At 44.7% G+C, this 22,444-nt stretch overlaps 1 protein-coding gene across 2 annotated transcripts in view; it reads right to left on the bottom strand.

Moving 5' to 3' along the window:
- Positions 1-22,444, bottom strand: part of PSD3 (pleckstrin and Sec7 domain containing 3) — a 584,040-nt gene that overhangs the window by 354,084 nt on the left and 207,512 nt on the right. The window lies entirely within an intron of this gene.

Raw genomic sequence — 22,444 nt, 5'->3', positions numbered from 1 at the left:
GTAAGACCCAGCACAACCAAATAAATAAATATATTTTTAAAAAAACGGATATTGTCATAAACCATGGTGACCTGGATCATTTGAATCCTGGTGGCATTAGGAGTGGTGAAGAGTTGAATCAGGAACAGATTTTGATGGTAGAGCTGACCAGATCACTGATGTGCTGGATATTGAAGACCTAGTGAAATCACCTAATGAGTGAGGTGCTGAAGAAGGGCTGAGGACTCCCAACATCTAAAGGTCATCCAGAGTAACTGTAACCATGAAATCATAGGTTTGATGTGTTGTTATAATTTTATAATATATTATTAGAATATATAACCATTAACAAAACATGCTCATTCATATATTTCCTAAATTATTTCATGTGCCACCAATAGTGTCTGCACCAGACTTTTGGAAGCACTCATTTAAATAAACCTGAAGTGCACACGTGCGCACGCACGTGCGCGCACACACACACACACACACACACACACACATGTTGAAAATGCATATACCAAAATGGCAACAGTAGCTGATTTCTCAGTGTTGGTTCCTAGATTATTTACTTCTTTGTGCTTTTCAAATTGTCTTTAATGAACATATACTTTAATTCTATAATGAGACTCCTTTTTAAGTGGATGGGATTTTTTAATACACGGTTGACCCATGACAGCATATTTTAATAAACTGCTCAAATTCTTCTACATAAGCATCATCTAAAACATTACCCAGGTAAAATAAACATAAGCATGCATACACAGACCTCAAGAGGTGTAGAGCAAGCTCAATAAAAATCAGAGTGGGCTCTAAAAGAAATTGATTGTGCCTCCCCTCTCTGTCCTAATGGTATATTGGCATAGGTAACTAGGATTCAGTGGAGGTTTTTAGGTCAAACCGCTTAGCTGGGTTATCAAAGTGTCATTGTTCCTGACTCTCTATTATTAACTAGCAAAAGACCATAAATGTACACAGTAAATGAAATGAGACTAAACTTTAAAAGTGCTCTGGTAAAGCTCTGAGGTTTTCAAGTAATCCTCCACCTTGCTTAAGAGCTAGGATGACTCTCCTCTAACCTAATCAGATCCACAACTCTGTCTGCAAGACATTGTTGCTGTACATCAGGCAGACAGCTACTGGGGACAGGAGAGTCACTCTGGGAAAGACACAATAGAGGACTGTTCTAAATGCCTGTCGTGTTTAGACACAGCTCTCCCATCTCTCTAATAAAGAACATAATTATGAATGGGTTTAAGTTGGCTCATGTATTGAATGGATCATATGGCTCAGCTAGTTAATCCTGTAATGCCATCTGACAAAGCTCATACATGGAATCACCTCACAGCCCTGAACAGGGCTTTTATTTCTAAAACAATATTTTGCTAATAACACTAGAGATTTAGTTTTGATTTCATGTAAAGCTATAGCTTCATGGTATGATCAAGAAACATTAAGTATAAAAAATTACCTAAAGGTCTGCATTGTTCTACCACTCTGGGCAAGAGAGAGAACGTGGGTTTCCAGGAAAGGAAATGGTCTGACTCTCGCTTCCTCAGTTCTTCTGCTTTCCATAAGCATTTCTGTATATTGGTTAAGTCTAATTATTTGATAAATGTGTCCTGGCCTCTTTTAAAAAAATAAATAAAAAAAAAATTTTTTAAACTGAATGGACTTTGTGAAACTTTAAGAAAGTACAAAGCAAAGTTCAATTTTTTAAAATAATAATGTTCAGTAAAACAAATGTAAGCCTTCAGTGGCTGACAACCTATTTCAGTTAACTGCATTTCAAAAATGTTTTGACTCTAGGCCCTATTTGTTTCTCAGTAATTTCAATCTGTGTCTGAATATTCTACCAATGTCCCAGAGGAAATGGGCCTATCATAGAAATGGAAAACTCAAAACCCACTTTAAAACAAACAGAAGGGAGAGGTCCTTGAAAAGGGAACTAAATCTCAAAACACCATTTCCTGCGCTCAGCTCTCTCAACGATATTCTAACCAGAAGAAACACAAATTCCAAAGGTTAGTCCATCAGTTTCTGGCGTTGTTATTTCATCAGAGCATAGGCAGAAAAGACACCCCTAGTCCAAATACATTTTCTCCACTGAACTTTTATACACAAATCTAACTGTACTTTTAAGGGAAAATATTTTCTTAAGCACGAAAGAGAAAAAAGACCAAAAACAGTAGAGCAAAAGCTTTCCTCCTAAAAGATTCTTTGTCAAAAAGCAAGTTTCCCTGGCTTCTCAATCAACCCTCCAGCCCCCAGCATTAGCTCTCCACCCCAGGACCCTGAGCTTGGCTTTCCTCATACAGCTCCTGGCCCTTAAAGCTGGAGCCTCTGTTCCATACAGAAAAGCAAAGAGAGTGACAGGCTATGGCCAGCCCCAGAGGGGCGCCTGCTGGCAAGGAGTCACTTCCGCAAACGGTGTGGGAACCAGAATTACTCACCTGGAGAAAAAGTTTCCTAAGAAGGTTCTGCAGTTCCAGTGGTTCTGGAACACATCACTTTCCACAGCCATCACCTGCTGTAAATCAACTCAACACTGAGCCCAAAGTAGCGACGGGTTGTCTCCAAGTGTCTTACTCAAAGCAAGGCTTGAGCCTGGCTGTGGCCCCCGTGAGGCGGTGATGGCACAGCCAACGCACGCGGTGCCTCCCCAGCTCCCGGTGGCCGTCTCACCCCACGTCACTCACAGACAACGCTGTGCCATCGTTCCGTAAAAACTTTTCTCTCTCTCCACCCACACACTGTTAAACTCCACATGATAATTTACATTATTACACTGAGGAACGAAACACTAGCTTGAGGTCAGCAGAAAATAATCATCCCATGGGCCTTTAGGAATCCTACTGCTGATCCCTTTGTCCTCTAGATCTTGAACAAAATGAGCCTGCATTATTTCATGAATGTGACTACCAAGTGAATAAACCAGAAGAACTTAGTGAGAACTACCTTTTGCCTGGAAATGTCCTGCGATATCATGCTAACAGCTAAGTCACATGCCCCCAGTCACTCCCCCTGGGAGGGGTTGCTGGAGGAGAAGCTAAGCCAAAATGTCTTGGAACACCTGTGACAAAATGTCTTGGAACACCTGTGACAAACACAGTGGCCTCCCAGAGACGACCTGGGCGGTTGGTGTATATTTTGCTACTAAATGAACCCCAGTTGGTCTGCCAGGCTGAGGTAAACACTTCAGTGTTCAGGCCATAATGGTCTCTACTTAATTCCTCTCCACTGCCATTCAAAGCATTCAGGCAAAAATGACAGTTAATATGTATTAAGCACTTTCAATGTTCCAGGCATGGTTCTGAGAAGTTTACAGGCATTAATTAGCGCATTTAATCTTCATCTCAACCCTACGAAGTAGGTAGTATTAACAAGTCCTCTTGACAGATGGTGAAACTGAGGTACGCGTGAGCAGGATGGCAGAGCTGGGATGTGCATCCAGGCACTGTGGTTCCATATACCACACTGTGCGCCACTGCTGTCTCATCTCCCTGGGAGAGGTCCGTGGCGCCAGTGCAGTACCGCAGACTCACCAACAGTGGTTAGACGGGAGGCCCACGGCAAAGACGCTCTGGAAGAGCACAACGTATATGGAAGCCAAGAGAGGTGAATTCCTGTTTCAGTATCATCATTAACCATGAGACTCGGAGCAAGTACCTCACTTCCTTGGCCTCAGTCTATTCATTCATCTGCACAGCTCTGGGGGGTGCAGGGCTGGATGAATATCCCTTCTACCTCTAAAATTCCACAACAGCCTACTACACCTGATAAGGTTATTATATTACTTACTATATGACATTTAAAAAGTAATAACAAGAACCTAAGGAGGGAAGAGAAAGCAAAACAAGTCTCATGATTTCTGTTGGATAAAAATCAAGTTTACAACCTAAACTGCCTGGTGACCCCTGGCCATGCCCACACTAACTGGATGTGCTACTTGTTGGTACCTGTCTTTGTGCATGCTCATGGCACAGCACGGAAACGGAGTGTTCTTAGTGAGGATAACCCACTAAAGCAGCCCCTTGGGGGTGCCCAGGGTAGAGCACAGTATCGCCCCCAGTCAAGCTTCTGACAAAGCAGGTCCACTTCCAACCATGTGATAAAACTGGGAGTTCTTTGTAATCCCTTAGTGGAAAAAAAAATGTCTATTTACACACACACACAAGCACACGAGTTTTAACACCCACTAGCATGGAGTAAGTGCCCTTACTCGCTATAAAGAGAAAGGGCTGCCTGGATGCCACATGTTAGGAAGAGAGGAAGTACGGGCGTTGTCTGAACTGGGTAGGAGGAAGGATGCTGGTGAGTGGGTAGACTTTTCTGGGTTGCACCCAGCCAGCTGGTATCAACCAGTCATGCCCAGATGACTCAATAATGATGAAGGCCAAAATTCTTTTAAGTTTTTCGAGAGACCCTTGTCTGCTGCTACCCTCAGGAAGTCTAAGAGCAGGGCAGGCAGTCTGCCACCCTGAGCCGCACCACCGGGATAGAAGCCCTGCCTAACTCAGTGCAGGAGGGTAACAGAATGAATTTAAAAGCATAAACCAACAAAGGGTACCTGTCCCTTCCTTTGTTTAATCAGAACCTGCTCTATCTGTAAGCAGAGGACTTGAGACCAATGCAGGGGTAGAAAAGGTAGAGCTGATAAAGAAACCTACCTCCAAGTCACAGGAGCAGAAGGGCAACTGAGGGAGCCCTCTTCTGCTGTTTCCAACAATACAATGGACTTCCCCATTCTTCTCCCATTTTAGCCAGTACTTGAAATTCTTAAGACTCTCAGTAAGGGAGAAGTACCTAGAGTCCACTGCTGGATACACAAGGAGACTTGAGCCGGCTGACTGAGGATCACCCCAGCTAGTGTTTAGCCCACAGCCAGGGTTCCTTTACCTAAACCACAGCTACTCTCTGCAGCATCACTGTGTGAATCCCCATAAGCCCACAGCAGCTCAAGGCCACACAACGCCAAAGTTACACGCCTTTTTGTAATTCCTCTGTGCTGCAGAGACTGCTTAGAGGCCATCTATCAAAGGTAGTTTATTTTTATTATTATTATTATTTTTTTTTTTTCCAGTATGCGGGCCTCTCATTGTTGTGGCCTCTCCTGTTGCGGAGCACAGGCTCTGGACGCGCAGGCTCAGCCGCCATGGCTCACGGGCCCAGCCGCTCCGCGGCATGTGGGATCTTCCCGGACCGGGGCACGAACCTGTGTCCCCTGCATTGGCAGGCGAACTCTCAACCACTGCGCCACCAGGGAAGACCTTATTTATTTATAACATCTTTTTTTTTTTTTTTTTTTAAACATCTTTATTGGGGTATAATTGCTTTACAATGGTGTGTTAGTTTCTGCTTTATAACAAAGTGAATCAGTTATACACATACATATGTTCCCATATCTCTTCCCTCTTGCGTCTCCCCTCCCTCCCACCCTCCCTATCCCACCCCTCTACGTAGTCACAAAGCACCGAGCTGATCTATTTTTGACATAAAAATGCTCCCACCAGGGGCTTAAGTGGAAAAAAACTTTTTTGGTTCTTCACAGCAAGCGGATGTTTTGTTTAGTCTTCTTTTAAGATGAGTTAGACCTCACAAAAATTGTGTGGTGTTATTTACACAAAGACTTTGTTAATATCCAGTCAATGAGAGCTCTTCAGCAAAGGATTTAGATATAACATATATCAGAGAAGGAGGACATTCACTAAAGAAAATCTGGTACAATGTGAAGGCACAGAAGCCTTCCTCTGATGTTCCTTTTTGCCAGAACATGTGGAACTAGGCACGGATTTCACTTGAGCAGAGAACCATAAATTTTCCTATTATTCTAACTTTTTATCAGGAGATATTCAGTTTCCGTGTTGGTTTTTCCACTGTCAAGGGCAACTCTCTAAAAGACTATGTCTCTGCTACAGTTGTTAATAAAAAAATAAAATCATCAGAAGGATTATAGTGACCCATTACTGACAGTTAATTTTCTATACAGCCAACCTTCCAGCATGAGGAATCAGAATCACTGTACCTAACAACTCTGAGCAAGAGTCAGACATTATTCGAATTTCTCTTCTTTTTTTTCCCTTTGTACAATAAAGAGGCATTAGGAAGTTTTCTTCTTCCTGGAGGGACACCTGCAGACATTCCGTATTCTGGATCTGTAGTTCTTTCTCCTCTTCTAATAATAGCTTTGAGATATAACCTCAGTCCTCACCTAGCATCCCTGACAGAAGGGCACCAAAAAAGGCAGAAAGGTAGAGAGAAGTAGGAAAGGGGATGAGCATGGGACACTGTCCCTTGTTGCTAACTGAGCTTTGAGCTTGATGGGGTTAACATAAAACGCGTGATAAAAGCAGAGGCACGGGCTTCCTGGTGGCACAATGGTTGAGAGTCCGCCTGCTGATGCAGGGGACACGGGTTCGTGCCCCGGTCCGGGAGGATCCCACATGCCGCAGAGTGGCTGGGGCCCGTGAGCCATGGCGGCTGAGCCTGCCTGCGCGTCCAGAGCCTGTGCTCCGCAACGGGAGAGGCCACAACAGTGACAGGCCTGCGTACTGCAAAAAAAAAAAAAGCAGAGACACATGTACCTCTGTGGAAGGACCTGGCAGTGACGGTGACAGCGAAGACATTGATGACAGCCAACATATCCTGCATACTTACTAGCTCCAGGCACTGTGTCAAGCACTTCATAAGCATTATATCTCAACTGATCCTGGTAATGTCTCTAGAAAGTAGGTATTACTGCGACCTCTTCAAAAAGGACAGAAAGGAGAGTTTTTTGCCTGAGGTAACACTAACAGGAAATGGCCAAGTTAGGCTGGGAAGACGAATCCGCTGGTAAAGAACTAGGTTCTTAACCCTACACACAATTCTATCCATTGCAATAGATAGAGTTCTGGCCCTAAAAGAGGTCCAGCAGTTAGCTTGATGGGATTACAAATGTTAACATAATCATAGGAAGACTTGCTTTAATACCCTTTGAATCATACAATTTACCCATAATTAAGATCTAAATCTACACAGGGAAAAACTACAAAAGTAATTATTCTTAAAATATGAAGATATCATAGAAAGAAAGTAAAGGAATGGCCCTACTTCAGGCCCCTGAGAATTCTAGAGAGGATGGAATTTTCTACAGGTTGATCTCTCCCCTATTGTTTTTCAAGCACATACAAAAAATCTGAGGTAGATACACTTCTGTCTTCCCTCAGAAACCTGAAAACTCTACGAATGACTCCCTGGGGCTCGAGCACTTTTCCTCTCTCTAATTCAAGGCCTTACAATGTAAACAACTTGAAGTATGCTTTATCTTGGCTAAATATAATAACAATTAAGACTGAATCACTTCCACTGAAAAGGCACTCCTGAAGTTAGAAAATCAAATAAGAGAAACACTTGGATGCATCTGCAATTTTCAGCCACAACCCCTACGCCCCCTCAACGAGGACGGGCTGCTTTCTCACAGAAAAATAAGATTTATTACCAGAAAAGTTAGAGGCACAAAAACAATAACGTATAAGGACCTGTGCACTAGCATGGCTCTCCTCTGCAAGAGAAGAGTTTAATCAGGAGAAATACAGGGAGGTCAAATTCCAGAATCATCTAGTCTGCACAGCATTTACTCTTGGGTATAAAGAAAATGACGTCATTTACAGGGTTGGGATCTGAAATAACTGTTCCCATACAAAACCAGCTACAATGCCCAGTTCATTCCAAATTGGTGGGGAAAGGTTTGCACTCAAATCTAAGAATGTACAGCCATGGAAGGCTCAAAGCACGTCATATGAGTTCACAAACTAACCTAGATTTTCTGAAACCTTATTGCTTAAATAAAGTTTTAACTTGAGGGTAAGTTTGTTCTAAATGTAAAAAAAGCAGGAGGTAAGAATATGATATTTAGTAAACTAGAACATTTCCTCAAAAGTAAATAGCATATTGCACTAACACCATTCTGATTTGAGACTATACTAGTTGTAGGGTCCTTGGCACATGGAGGCAGACACACACCTTGGCGGGGAGAGGCCATCGCAGCAGGAGCGATCCGGGCTCGCACAGTCTCCTGGAGTGGACACCCGGGGCCTTTGGCAGCTGCGCCATCCCACCGACACAGTCCTGCTTGCGGTCCCAAAGTTAGTGACATAAGCGGGGTGGCAACTCTCTCCTCAGTCATCACTTCCAGGGGCACAGGACAGGGTTTCAGGGTTTCAAGTACTCCAAGCTGAGAGGGCTCTGGAATCACCACATCAGCACCCTGTCAGTTGTGCCCGTGGGGATGGCTGGGGGCTCCGTGAGCCCTCTGACTCTCTCCTCTCCCTCCCTGTTGCCCACAGGTGAAATGTTCCAAGGTCTCATTACTACATCAGGAAATGTCAGAAGAGAGAAAACTCAGATGAATCAAACTATCTCCTGTGTCTAAAAATCTGACAGGAGAGAATACTAAAATTATTGTTTTGAATAAAATAAACATATATAAATGAAATCCTTTATAACTCTGTTGACCCAACAGCACAGATAACTAAATGCAGTTGTAATGACCTGCACTCGTACTGATCTCCTTCAGTTAAGTCAGTGGGATGAGCCTCAATAAAGAATTCTCCAGGACTGGGAAGAGTGGAATCCTTCACCGAGTTGGGATGTATTTTAAACAAGGTAATTTGCCAACTCTAAAGTTGCCCTGTGGTACTGAAAGAATAAGGATAGGAAAAGGAGATTTTCAGATCCCATCGTGACCAGAAAATATGCTCAGTAAGCCATTCAGTGCATGTGCTGGGCCTTACGGATGGAATACAAGCGCTCTGACTGGCACTACCATTAAAACAAGAAGGCAAAGGCAGACAGTTCCCTGGAGAAGCATGGCTGTCCCTGCTAAACCTCCCCCTCGAGGTTCAAAGGCACCAGCAGCTCTTCAACCTGAATGTGAACAGGCAGTTGTCCTTAAAGGCTTATGTTTGAAGGTAAACAAAGAAACAGACAAGAGGGAGATGGACAGAAACATTTCTGCCACCCCCTGGAGGGAGACACTCCTTGTGAAGGGACAGACAGTTCAAAAGTTCCATGGCCACAAAGGAACAAACTCAGATGGGGAGGCCTCTCCTGTTTCCTGGCGGCTGTGCTCCTAACTGGGCGCCTCAGGCTGTGACACCTTGATAAATAAACACCAAAATCTGCACACTGATCAAAGACAACATCAACTGTAAGACGCTCTGTGGTAACTGGGAGTTAGTGCTGCACAAAAATTATAAGACACCCTCTGCCCAAGGAGGTTGCAGGCTGGATACAAGGCATCCGCACAAGCTGGCTGCTCCTCTCCTTTTCCCGCATGGCCACTCCCCTCCCACATCCTGCAAATGAAGAGGGGGATCTCAAGTTCCTGGCACACTGGCTCTGGAAACAACCCTAAACACTGCCCTGCCTAGCCCAACTCCCTCATTTTAAACATGACACCAGCTCAGAAAAGAGTAAGGGGGCTTCCCTGGTGGCGCAGTGGTTGAGAGTCCGCCTGCCGATGCAGGGGACATGGGTTCGTGTCCCGGTCCGGGAGGATCCCACATGCCACTGAGTGGCTGGGCCCGTGAGCCATGGCCGCTGAGCCTGCGCATCCGGAGCCTGTGCTCCGCAACGGGAAGAGGCCACAACAGTGAGAGGCCCGCGTACCACAAAAAAAAAAAGAGTAAGGGACATGCCCGGAGTCACAGAGCTAATGTGAGGCACGATAAAGCCCAGGCTCCAGATGGTCACGTCCACACTTCTTCAGTTCCAAACGGAGAGAATATGTCCCCTAAGTGTAGGCCTGCAACATACACGCACTGAACACTGAGACTCCAGAGAGGATTACGTGGACATTTACCTCCTATTGTCCTGGTTTCATTTCAGCCGCTGGGGCCCACAACTTCTGCCTTCATGTGGAGAAACAGGGACCCTCTGATAAGGGGCGGAAAAGACGCAATCTTTAGTCCCTTACTGCAGCCAAGAGAAGAAGAATTAGTCTCCTACCATCTCTGCACTCGCCTTCCTAGAAGAGGGGCATTTGGGTTTCAGAATAAGTATTTCTTCCCAAGCAGTTCAGACTGAGGAAGGGTAACAAGTGTTGTTGCTTTCATGGAAGAACATGCAGAAAAGTCAGGCTGTGCAAAAGCCACCAAGAAAGTCGGGGAAGAGTGGACCCTGCTCCCTCATGCATCTGCTTTCTGGCCTCCCAGCCAGCCAGAGAGCGACACATGCGGTACTCAGCCCTGGAGTTCTTCTACCCGCTCCAATTCCAGTCTCCTAGCTGCTTTTCAATCTGTTCTTGGGTAGAAGATCCTAACTGGTCACAAAGAGCTAATCTCAGGAGCCAGAATTAGTACAATTTCATAGAGCCAAATAATGAATTTTTTGAGTTGAGAATATGCTTCGTGAATTGCTGAATCTAATCTCATTTCCCAGATGAGTAAAGGAAGGCCTCGGAGGGAGGTTAAGAATCTGGATATGAACAGAACTAGGGCCACAGCCCACGCCTCCCAACTCCCAGCACGACGCTCTTCCTACGGCCCCCCGGCATCACCAGCAGACACGGGACAACCTCAGAGGCCCAGCCTGCACAGACGGGTCAGGAGGCAACCCTGGGCTCATCAGAGGCAGGCTGGCCTCACGTGTGCAATGGCCACGGCAACACGGCAGCTTAAAGGCCTTGTCCATCTGTGCCTGTGGAGGCTCAGCATGATGGAAAGGCGCTGAAGACAGAGGGAAAGGAAGCAGGAAAAGAAAATACGCCATCAAGAAAACAGGTGAAAAGAATGGCATCCAAGCACATAGAGGACAACCACTGGTCACACAATATATACAGTACTGTGAGAAAAAAATATCCCTAAATCCTGTTACTTCCTTTATAATGACACTTTTAACCAACTTGGTGTACAGTTACAGCAGACTGCTATCCTCAGCTGTTTTCATAAAACTGAGTGCAACACAAGATAAATATTACTTGTACACCAGTCGACCCAGGGTGGATCGGGATCCTTACCACACCCTGGGTGGGGCAGGCCCACCCTAGGCACCCGGCCCAGCTCCTGCAGATGGATCTCGCATCCTCCCAAGAAGACCCAGCGCCACAGGAAGGGCTCGACTGACTCAGGAGGGGCAGCTCCCCAGGAGGAGCAGCAGGGCAAGATGACACTTCACACGCTGCACTGAGGCTGCCTGAGGGGTGTGTGTGTGTGTCTGTGTGTGTGTCTGTGTGTGTGTGTGTGTGTGTGTGTGTGTGTGGTGGTGGGTATCTGTTTTGTTCAATCTAAATTTCCCAGTAAAATATTTTGTTAGCAAAAATGTTTTTCTCATTTCAAAAAAAAGGTTACTTTCCAAGGAATGGGTTGTGAAATCCACACTGCTTACCAACTGAGGAGCCCAGGATGACAGAATCCCACAGCGAAGGTGGGGCCATGGACTCAGCAGTCTGTCATTATGTTAAATGCCACAAGTGACATTCTTCGGCTGTCTTTCAGGTGGAGACTTTTGAGTTCCCTCGTTTTTAAACTTCAGAAAATGCTCAGCTATGCAATTTCCATGGTGAATTCAAAGTCACAGCCAAGGATGGGACACACCAGCTTCTCAAGGTCAAGGTGCCAGAAAATTCAAGGCAAAATCCACCTTACACCAACTTCCTCCTTAGGTTTACTCTCCATTACCTTTTTTTTTTGAATTTTTGAATTTTATTTTTTATACAGCAGGTTCTTATTAATTATCCATTTTATACATATTAGTGTATACATGTCAATCCCAATCTCCCAACTCATCCCACCGCCACCCCCCTGCCGCTTTCCCCCTTGGTGTCCATACGTTTGTTCTCTCCATCTGTGTCTCTATTTCTGCCCTGCAAACTGGTTCATCTGTACAAGTTTTCTAGGTTCCATATATATGCATTAATATACGATATTTGTTTTATCTTTCTGACTTACTTCACTCTGTATGACAGTCTCTAGATCCATCCACGTCTCTACAAATGCCCCAATTTCGTTCCTTTTCATGGCTGAGTAATATTCCATTGTATATATGTACCACATCTTCTTTATCCATTCGTCTGTCGATGGGCATTTAGGTTGCTTCTGTGACCTGGCTATTGTAAATAGTGCTGCAGTGAACACTGGAGTGCATGTGTCTTTTCTTTTTTTCATGGCTTGCCACAGGACTAGATTCTGTACGTGTAAAAGTTACCGTTGGCCACATGTGTTTGTCGGGTTTTTTTGAATTTTATTTATTTTTTTATACAGCAGGTTCTTATTAGTTATCAATTTTATACACATCAGTGTATACATGTCAACCCCAATCGCCCAACTCATCACACCACCATCCCCACCTCTCACAGCTTTCCCCCCTTGGTGTCCATACGTTTGTTCTCTACATCTGTGTCTCAATTTCTGCCCTGCAAACTGGTTCATCTGTACAATTTTTCTACATTCCACATACATGCATTAATATATGATATTTGCTTTTCTCTTTCTGACTTACTTCACTCTGCATGACAGTCTCTAGCTGCATCCATGTCTCAACAAATGACCCAATTTCGTTCCTTTTATGACTGAGTAACATTCCATTGTATATATGTACCACAACTTCTTTATCCATTCGTCTGTCGATGGGCATTTAGGTTGCTTCCGTGACCTGGCTATTGTAAATAGTGCTGCAATGAACATTGGGGTGCATGTGTCTTTTTGAATTATGGTTTTCTCTGGATATATGCCCAGTAGTGGGATTGATGGATCACATGGTAATTCTATTTTTAGCTTTTTAAGGAACCTCCATACTGTTCTCCATAGTGGCTGTATCCATTTACATTCCCACCAACAGTGCAAGAGGGTTCCCTTTTCTCCACACCCTCCACCCTCTCCAGCATTTGTTGTTTGTAGATTTTCTGATGATGCCCATTCTAACTGGTGTGAGGTGATACCTCATTGCAGTTTTGATTTGCATTTCTCTAATAATTAGTGATGTTGAGCAGCTTTTCATGTGCTTCTTGGCCATCTGTATGTCTTCTTTGGAGAAATGTCTATTTAGGTCTTCTGCCCATTTTTTGATTGGGTTGTCTGTTTTTTTAATATTGAGCTGCATGAGCTGTTTATATATTTTGGAGATTAATCCTTTGTCTGTTGATTTGTTTGCAAATATTTTCTCCCATTCTGAGGGTTGTCTTTTTGTCTTGTTTGTAGTTTCCTTTGCCTTGCAAAAACTTTTAAGTTTCATTAGGTCCCATTTGCTTATTTTTGTTTTTATTTCCATTACTTTTGGTACTCTCCATTACCTTCTAAACCTGTTGGCCATGTCCCCACCTCCAATCCTGAAGCAGCACTTATAACAACTGGCACTTAAATAGACATTGATCTGCTTGTTACAACGTTTATGGTAGGTCAGTTTGTGAGACCCCACCCTTCAGAATTTAGCAAGAAGTGTCAAGCCTTGGGCAACAGAATCTTCACTCACATTGCAACTGAAAGGGTCTAGAGCAGAGATAATTCCTGTAACACACAGTCACACACTCAGATCATTCAGCCAATCACAGACAAATCTGTGTTCCTCCTACCAACCACTGCCTTAAAAGCCAGAAGTGCTGGAATTCTCTAGGTGACCTATTTCAACCAGAAGGACAACTCATGAGTCTCTAACAGCCAGCTCATCTGATGGGTCCCCCAAGGGACTCACTAGAGATACAAGTTCCAGCGGTCAGTGACTGTCTCCCCTTACCTGGGCCAGTCCTGAGCCTTCTGATTTGTAAGCTGCAGAGATAGTTTTTAACTGTCTTTTTGCTTATCTTTTAGCAGCAAAACACTGAAGAAATACAAATGTTTCCCTGTCATTCTGTCACCCAGAAATGCAGTCTTGTCCTGGGAAAGCCAGACTAAAATGTCCACACCTGCTAGATGTGCTCCTCTATTCAACAAGATTTAGACAAAGAACTTAGGAAACCAGGATGGATGAACAGCACTGAGAACCAAACCACAGCAACACAAACATCTCGCACACACAGCCTGGCCAAAGGCCCTCCCTGACCCAAAGGGATCACTGTCTCCAGCTCCAAGAAATTCATTCTCCATTTCTTCTCCTGGTGGCATCTCCATTTCAGCTGCCAGGGCATCCTTCTTCTCTTCCCCTTCAGGTTCTCACAGCTCCCATAACAACAGGTCTGAGACACAGAAGCCCTAATCAAAGGTGACCAATTCTGGATGAATATAAAACAAACCAATGTCAAGGTCAGTGGCTTATGGGCAGGACAATTTGATACTTACCCTGAATACCCCATCACCCTTTTCCACATTTAGGGCTCAAAAGTCAACACAGCATTCCTCAACTTGCTGTTCACAGCCTCATTACTCACTTGTCTTATCTTTTTGAGGATAACTGTCCCAAGTTGTTTAAAAGGGGAAGCAGAAATTGTTCAGTAATTTGATGGATACAGCAAGGTTGAGGAAAGACAGAAAAAGGAAGAGAATCATCATTTCCATGTCAAATACAAATGTCTTAAAGGTGAGGACATGCAGGGATCAAGAGAGGAAGTGACTGGGTCTCAGGATCAGTAGCAGAGCTGGGCCAACAGAGGTGCTCTGGGCCTCAGTCCCCAGTGTCTCCCTGGCTGAAAAGCAGGGCCTCCACAGAGGACCAGCTGAATCAACAAAAGGGAGTAGCTTGTTGAAGAACATGCTGAGCACAGAAACTCTGTTGCCCGCCCTGCTTCTGAAGACAGGCTGTAGGCATGCCGGGACCACTCAGGAGCAGATGGGACACACGATACTCACAAAAAGGTTGGGTAAGGTCAAGGACACCAAACACTTAAGAGACTTAAAGAATCCACAGAGCACTTCGTAGTCTACCTAGCACTGTCACGTGCATTATTTTACTTCACACCTCACAATGGTCCCAGTTTCCAAGTAAAGAAACTGAGGACCAAGGAATCTCTGCCCCGGCTCACAGCTGGTAATCAGCCAGGCTGGCAGCTGAGCCCGTATCTTCCAAGCCCACACTCAGCACACCTCTCTGACGCTCCCTCAACCCAACGTTACTAATGAAAAAAAGCCAAACACAACCGTACACCAGTGGGGTGACTGAACCACACCCTCAGGCCAGCTACATAATCACTAATATCCCTGCTGGAACCCAACACAGGCTCTGCCTCCCTAGAACGTCAGGACTGGGCATTTTCAGAGCAGGGTCAGCCCTGGCATCTGCTGAGAGAGGCCCATGGCTCACTCTCCTGCAGGAACTCTGGCCTGATGGCAGGAAACACGGTGTGGCTACAGCTGGCCCTGTCGATTGCACTCAGCGTTGGTGACACAGCCCAGCTGTGCAGGCGCGTGCCCTCTAAGGGGCTGCTAAACACTCCAGCGCTGCGTGGTAGAGCTGTAGGGAGGAACCACGTTTCAGGAGGCTGGCAACTCCGAAAGAACTTTCCATCGTTTGTGCTTTCACACTGTAAGGTAGTTTAAAATTGGTCCCCAAAGAGCTGCGCAGACCATGCCTTGCAAGGACACCCTACAAACCATCAGGAGGTCCCTTCGGCAAAGTGGGACCACAGGGACTTCAGTTTGAATTGTTACCATCGGCACATATTCCTTTTGTATTTCTGAAAACTAGTTCAAAATTAAATTTAAAAGCTATAAGGATTAGCTGTACTGGAAAGTCATGCAGGCAAACAGAAACTGACTAAACTATTTTAAATTAAACAAAAGCCTTAGAAACATTAATCTAGACATGAAACCTTTATAAAAGCAAAACAGGGGAAAAGAGACTCATTTACAAATTGTATGATTTTTCCCCTCATAGTAACGGAAAAACATAGAGCAATTCTTAAAGGAGCAAACAAATTGTTAGGCATTTTCACATATTTTATCTCATTTAATGTCTTCAATAACCACGGAAAAAAGACATCATCCACAAGCTATAGTCCAGGAAATAGGAGCTAAGGAGCTTCGCCCAGCCACTAACTCCTGGAGCATGAAGACAGAGCGGGTCAACCTGTGAACATAGAAAAACCCGGTAAGAGTGGCCACCGCTCCAGGCAGAGCACGACCTGCACCTACAGGAAGAACCAGAAGGAGTGGCCAGGTCCCGACAACGTTTCCACTGCACTCCCAGTGTGGGCTGCGTGGCCCCTGAGTGGCATGTGAGTGCACAGTGCTGTTCTCCCCGTTCAAAGACGATGAAACTAACCCTCACTGAAAGGACTTGAGCATAAAGACGTTTTCACAGTGTTGATGGTTTTGTACCAATCTACCCATCTTCCTCCCTCCCTCTGTGGAGCCTTCCACAAAGGCTCCATCTGAGAGATGACTGGGGGAGGGGGGCAGGGCGGGGCAAGGGGCCACAGGCGCTGAGGAGGCACCGCCTGGAACCCTGGTGCAAAGAAGCCCTGACGCGTTTACTGTGTGAGCGTACCCACAAGTCCATGTTTGTGACCACCGGTCTACAGGCCCAGGACCAGGCTCTCTCACGTCTGATGTAAGGGAGAACGACTTAAACAAAGTAATAGCCGTGCTTTATTCACACTTGCTGAGCTCTGACTAAGACAGGAGAAAGGCTGCTGAACTCGCCCACGCACTGCACCTCTGTTAACCCTCACAACCGCCACCCCGTGCTCGCTCCGGTCACCGTTCGTACTTCACGTGTGAAGAGACTGAGGGTCAGGGTAGTGAAGTAACTCACTAGAGGTCAAACGGTAAGAAACGGAGGTAAAACTTAAACCGCTGAGACTATGACTCCTCAGTCCAGGCTCATACATACTCACCAACACAGCAATTACACTCAGCTGACTACCCCAGACATCCAAGCCCTGAGGTTCTCACCGGCCTTGGGGTGTCCATGAATCTTTTAACTCCAAGCATCTCAAGAATGGAAGTAATATCAACGCACTGGCTCTGGCCCTTCTCTACCATCTGACCCTAGAGCTGCCCAGCATATGCCCTGGCCTGAACATGAAGAGAGACCTTCCCAGACAGAAATGTGGAGCTCGTTCCCTCAGCTCCAGATAAAAACTCGCTTTACGTTTTTTCTTTAGATAACAGACTAGTCTTTGAAGTTTCAAAACCAACGCCAAATTCTAAGACAGATCATGTCTCTACACTAACAGCACAGCCAACTTCCCTTTAGAGCAGTGATACACCAAAATAAGAGCGGGAGCCTTGCGCAGCAGTCAGAATGGACTCCACTGAAATGACAAAGCTCAAGCTGGTGACCTCCCGACGCCTGAAGTTTAGTAGAAGGTGGCTGGCACCGCCCTGGGTGCAGGAGCACAGAGCAACACCTGCTGGCCTCAAAGGGCAGCACAGCTCCATCAAGGGAGCATCTCACTGCCCAAACATCACAGCCCTGTACAAATACACCCTCCGCACTTCGGACATCCTTGTTTAGAAAACAATATACAGGAATTATCATTTTCCTAAGTTTCTTCTAAGACTTTCTTACAATGTTTTTCACTTGAAATAAAAGTTTAAAATCCAAGGAATTTTCTGTAAGTACAATCACACATAATCCAGCACTGCCTGGGACCAAAGAACATAAAGTCAATTCCAGTTACCTTTGCCAGCAAACAGCCTGCCCGTAATTTTGTCACGAATACAAAGAACATCCCCTGGTCCCATCTGTTTAGCAGAACTTCATCATCGGCAAGGGCTCTTTCAATGCACATCTACAGCTGCTTCCTTTGGGAGCGCAGACTGCTGCACCCTGACTCGGCAGCGACATTCTCCCAGAACGCCACTGTTCCCTCAGGGCTGCGGGGTAAGAACTTGAAGAAGCTGAAGGAGTACTTCCCCTTGCCCCGCCTCCCCTCTCCGCAGGCAGCCCCCCTCCAAGAGAGCTTCAGAAGTCCAGATCCTGGGAAGCCACGCATGACCTCACAAACCTCCAGCTTAACTCTTTAGAAGCCAGGAGGCCAGCTGACTACAGGGAGAAAGGACAACTGTGCTAGCTTATCTGGAGTGGTTGCTGCTTATGTGAGAAAGAGAGTTTGTCCAACATCATTTGAAAAAGAAGAAAAAAAGTGTTAATCTCAGCATTGTTTTTCTTAAGTAGCACTACAGTTTTTGAGGTCCTATTTTTAAAGACCATCATTTCCTACAGCACATACATTCTGGCTATAAGGGAATGGCTGAAATAGGCAATAAATAGATCTGATTCATTTATATTATATAAAATTCACCTGTGTTAAATTCACACCTAATTTTATGTGATTTGTGTTTTCCTATTTTCTAGTTTTGTTTCTGTTTTTCTGCTATCCTTAAATGAAAAGACTCATTTGGCCTTTTGCTCAAACCCTGCTTTAGACGGCCAGAAGTGGACAGGCAACACTCACAGCTGTCAGACGCAGGCAACAACTGCCACCAAGGCAGCTGAGAAACTGCGACCTACGGGACTTGGGGGTGGGGGGCGGGGGCGGGGCAGACGGAATGGACGCGCACCAGGCCTAACTAATGGATAACAGAGTCCACATCAGAGCTCCTGAAGGGAAAGGAGACTGGTTTCGCTTCATTTTTTTCCCATGCTTTCTCTTTAAGCTCCTGCTATTTTTGTTGGGATTTGGGAATTATAAGGATCAGGAGGTAAAATAACTAAAAATTACTTTATAAACAGAAGTAGATAAAATTACATACTCTCAAAGAAAATGTAATATGCCCTTTCAAGAATGCCTTGGTTCACCCAGAAAATGATTATAACTTACTGTCCAGCAATTTTATTCCTAAATATATACCTAGCCTAGAGAAACTCTCCACATGTGCACAAGAAACCACTAATTAGAATGTTCACTGCCATGCCATTTAAAATAACAAAAATACAAGACAGCCAAAATGTTCATAACTAGACAAATGGGAAAATTAGTTACAGTGTATATTCATGCAATGAATATTATTCAGCAAATAATTAATACACTAGGGCTTTATGAATCAGTAAGAATGAATTTGAAATGTTGAGCAAATAAGTGAGTTACAAAAGGAAACAAGATAGCACTTATATAAAGTTCATGTGAAAGAATATCATATATTGTTTATGCGTTCACACCTATATAGGCACAATACACGCCCACAGGTCATGGTGACCTTTAGGAAGAGAACAAGAGAGATGGGACCACAGAGGCACTGACTGCAACAATTTATTTCTCAAATTGGCTGGCAAGATGGAAGGTGTTTATTAACTTTTACACTTCTGGGTGTGCCGAGGACGTGCAGAAGTTGTAAAAGTCAACTGCATGATGACTGCCTTTCAAGTGGATTCAGTGGCCTCAATCTAGAAAATTAACACAACAGGAGGCAAAGAGATTAATAAGCCCTCAACTCCCCACTCTCAAGCCCCCAATCCAAGCAGCTGTTCCTAACTCTACCTCCACCTGGAAAGTCTCCCCCAGCCCACAACCATGTCCACACACCCACCGGGTCCTCCAAAGCCAATGCTGGAGTAGTCCTGGCCTCGGAACCTTAGTGCCCCACCCACTAGGCCCTGTTCCAGAGTGATCTGTGAAGTTATCTGCCCCCTCTTTGGGAGACACCTAGTACCTAGTATAGAGCAGCTGCTAACTGAGTTCCTCATTCAACAAAAACTGGGCACCCAGCATGTGCTGGACTCTGTAACAGGTTCTCTGAGTCTTAAATCTAAAGACTTGTGAAGTTCACTGCCTAATAGGAGGGACAGGCTCAGACCTAAGTATAATATTATATGATGAACCCTAAAATAGTTGCTAAGTGAATGGAGTGTGAATAATGAACATTTATAATTTTGTTTCACAATAATAATTATTCAACACCTCTTAATTTCTCTATACTAAAGATTTCATATTACTACTCTTGACTAGAAAATGTCACCGTTGTGTCGAGGTGCAGCTGCTATATAATTATGAAGAAAATAAACTACCATTAAAACTCCTCACCTTCAAGTAATCTAAGGCTCTTAGAATTATTATTACAGATAAACAACATCCTAAGTTGATCTGACCATGGTACACTCACAGCATGTGACTTTGAGGAAGTTTTAAAGAGAACAGTTCAAGCAGTGTTATTACTGAAAATAAGAGCCAACATTTTCTGAGTAATCATCAAGTGACAGTAAATTATTATCCCTTTTCCCAGATAAGTAAGCTGAGGTTTAGTAGAGATAATTCACAAAATGTGAGCCAAAGCAGTCTGACTTAACCCACACTCTTCACTAGGAAACCATACTGTTTCCTAGGAGGAAAATGGGTCAACCTCTATATTTCTAGAGCAGGAATGGGCACCCTGTGATCACTACACCAAAGGTGACACAAGAAATCATTTCAAAGTTCACAGCCAGGGCCACTCACTTTTATGAACCTCTGTTAAGAAACTTCTCCCTGCCAGTAGCACAGTGACATATAACAGGCCTGCCGCCCCCGCCCCCCGCCCCCGAGAACACGGACTGTCTTACTCAGCTTTGTATTGTGCCTTTAACAGTTTCCCGTGCTTCTCAAACTTTAAAGTACTCATGAATCACCTGGGAATTTGTTAAAAAAATACACATTTTGACTGAGTAGGTCAGGGATGAGGTCTGCATTACACATTTCTAACAAGCTCAAAAATGAGAGGTTGACAACTTAGGCTGAACATGAGCATCTTTCCACGAAAAGCTTCCGAAGCTGTCACTGCCTGGGTACCACCCTCGACCAGCAGAGTCATAATCTGTGGTGGCAAAGCATGGAGAGTGCCTCCTAATTCCAGATTCAGAGAAAAGTGCCTGGGGACAGAGGCCCAAGCACAAGGGCATGAGAAGCTGTCAAGGGATTTCTCTAACATTTAAACGCTAGATGGTTTAGATGGAGTTTACATTAATCCTCATTAGCATGCATGAGAAAGATTATGTTCAACTTGCCTGGCACCATGGCCTTACGGTACTGAATAGCAGGGCTCTGCTAGGAGCTTGTGCCAATTTAATACAGTTTACAGAAAGTGTCTAAGACACACGGGAGAAAAAGAAAAACAAGATTAAAGCACTGGAAAGATACCCATTTGGGGCTCTGATAAATTGGTACTTCTATGTAAAAGACTTTCAGAGAACTTTATTTGGAGAAGGTCTCTGTCTTTTTTCTTCCCCAGCGGATCAATGGATAACGTTTCTCATCCAATGTTGCAAGTCTTGTGTTAAGTGACCTCTGCTGAGAGAAAACGTTATTGCTTCCTTTAAAAGTTATATATTGCACTGATATATGAATAGAAAGATTGCTGCATCACCCTGACCAGTTAAAATAACCGCCAATCCAGTTTTTATTTAGAGCTATGATTCTCCTTGTAATAACATGTAACTCCAACGTCCTCTATCATTTGAGGTCTTGCAATATAGTCTTGGATGAAAGATCACCCACTTAGCCAGCACTCCACAGCACTCTTCACACCGACGTCCAGGTCACTACTTTGTATGTCTTAAGGTTTAAACTACAGAATCAGAATGCTTCTGGGAAACCCTGTTTCAAATCCAGGACCATTTCCTGAAGTCATCACCGAATTATACAAGAGACCCCAGCAAACAGGGAGAGGCCAAACCCACAGAGTCAGAGCCAGGCTTGCCTGAGAGGACAGCCACACCGGCTCCCTGACAATTGGACACTGCTGGGGACTGAAGGTGAGCACCAAAGAGCCGCCTGGAAACTCCGGTCAGAGGCATACGTCCTACCCAGATGGCATCAGAAAGCCGCACGGGCAGCACCCAAGGGCTCCCGTGTGCACCTCTCTCCAGCCTGGCCTCAGCCGCTCCTCGCCCTCCCAGAGCTCACTGCGAGCCTCCCCTCCAAATGGTGACTCCGTGTCTCTGCATATGAAGGGTCCTCCCTCTCCTCAAATTCAATCTGTGTAATCTGTGTGCCCTCCTACAAACCCTGCTGCTCCCCCCAACTCCCGCTGATTGTTTCCTGACTTGGTAAGTCATCCACACTGGAAATCTCACAGTCACCTTGATGCAGCCCCCGTGTCCTAGATTCAAACACTCACCAAATTCTTGCGTCTTTCCTTCTTTATCAGGCTTTTTCTTATTTATTTTCTTACATTCCTTAGACTACTACTCAGACTACTGCAAAACTCATGATAAAAATGAACATCCACAAACTAGAACTTAGCAAATTCTTACAACAGAACTGTAAACTGGGTGATAAGGTTATTTCCATTTTACCAGTAAGGAATGGGAGGTTCCTAGAAGTGAAATAACCTACCCTGGACCAAGCAGCCAGTAGAGAGGATGATCTGACCTCCTGTCTTCTGATCCCAAATCCCCATATTTATGCCACCCCACCACAGTACATTGAATTTTATTCAGGACATCCAGTACCCGGTGTTTCAGACAGCTCAGAGGCTGACCCAGGGCCTGAGCAGGCGGTAGACTGGCGTAACAACTCTTCTCCAGGTTACCACTGCTGTTCGTATTATCATTAGTTTACAGTTATCTCCTACTACATGCTAGGCATTGTGAAACCACTTGATTTTCTATTCTTGATTTTTTTTCACTTAATCTCATT

This window comes from Phocoena sinus, chromosome 21 (assembly GCF_008692025.1).
Source record: "Phocoena sinus isolate mPhoSin1 chromosome 21, mPhoSin1.pri, whole genome shotgun sequence".
NCBI classification, from domain to species: domain Eukaryota; kingdom Metazoa; phylum Chordata; class Mammalia; order Artiodactyla; family Phocoenidae; genus Phocoena; species Phocoena sinus.
This window is presented reverse-complemented; position numbering and strand designations above follow the sequence as displayed.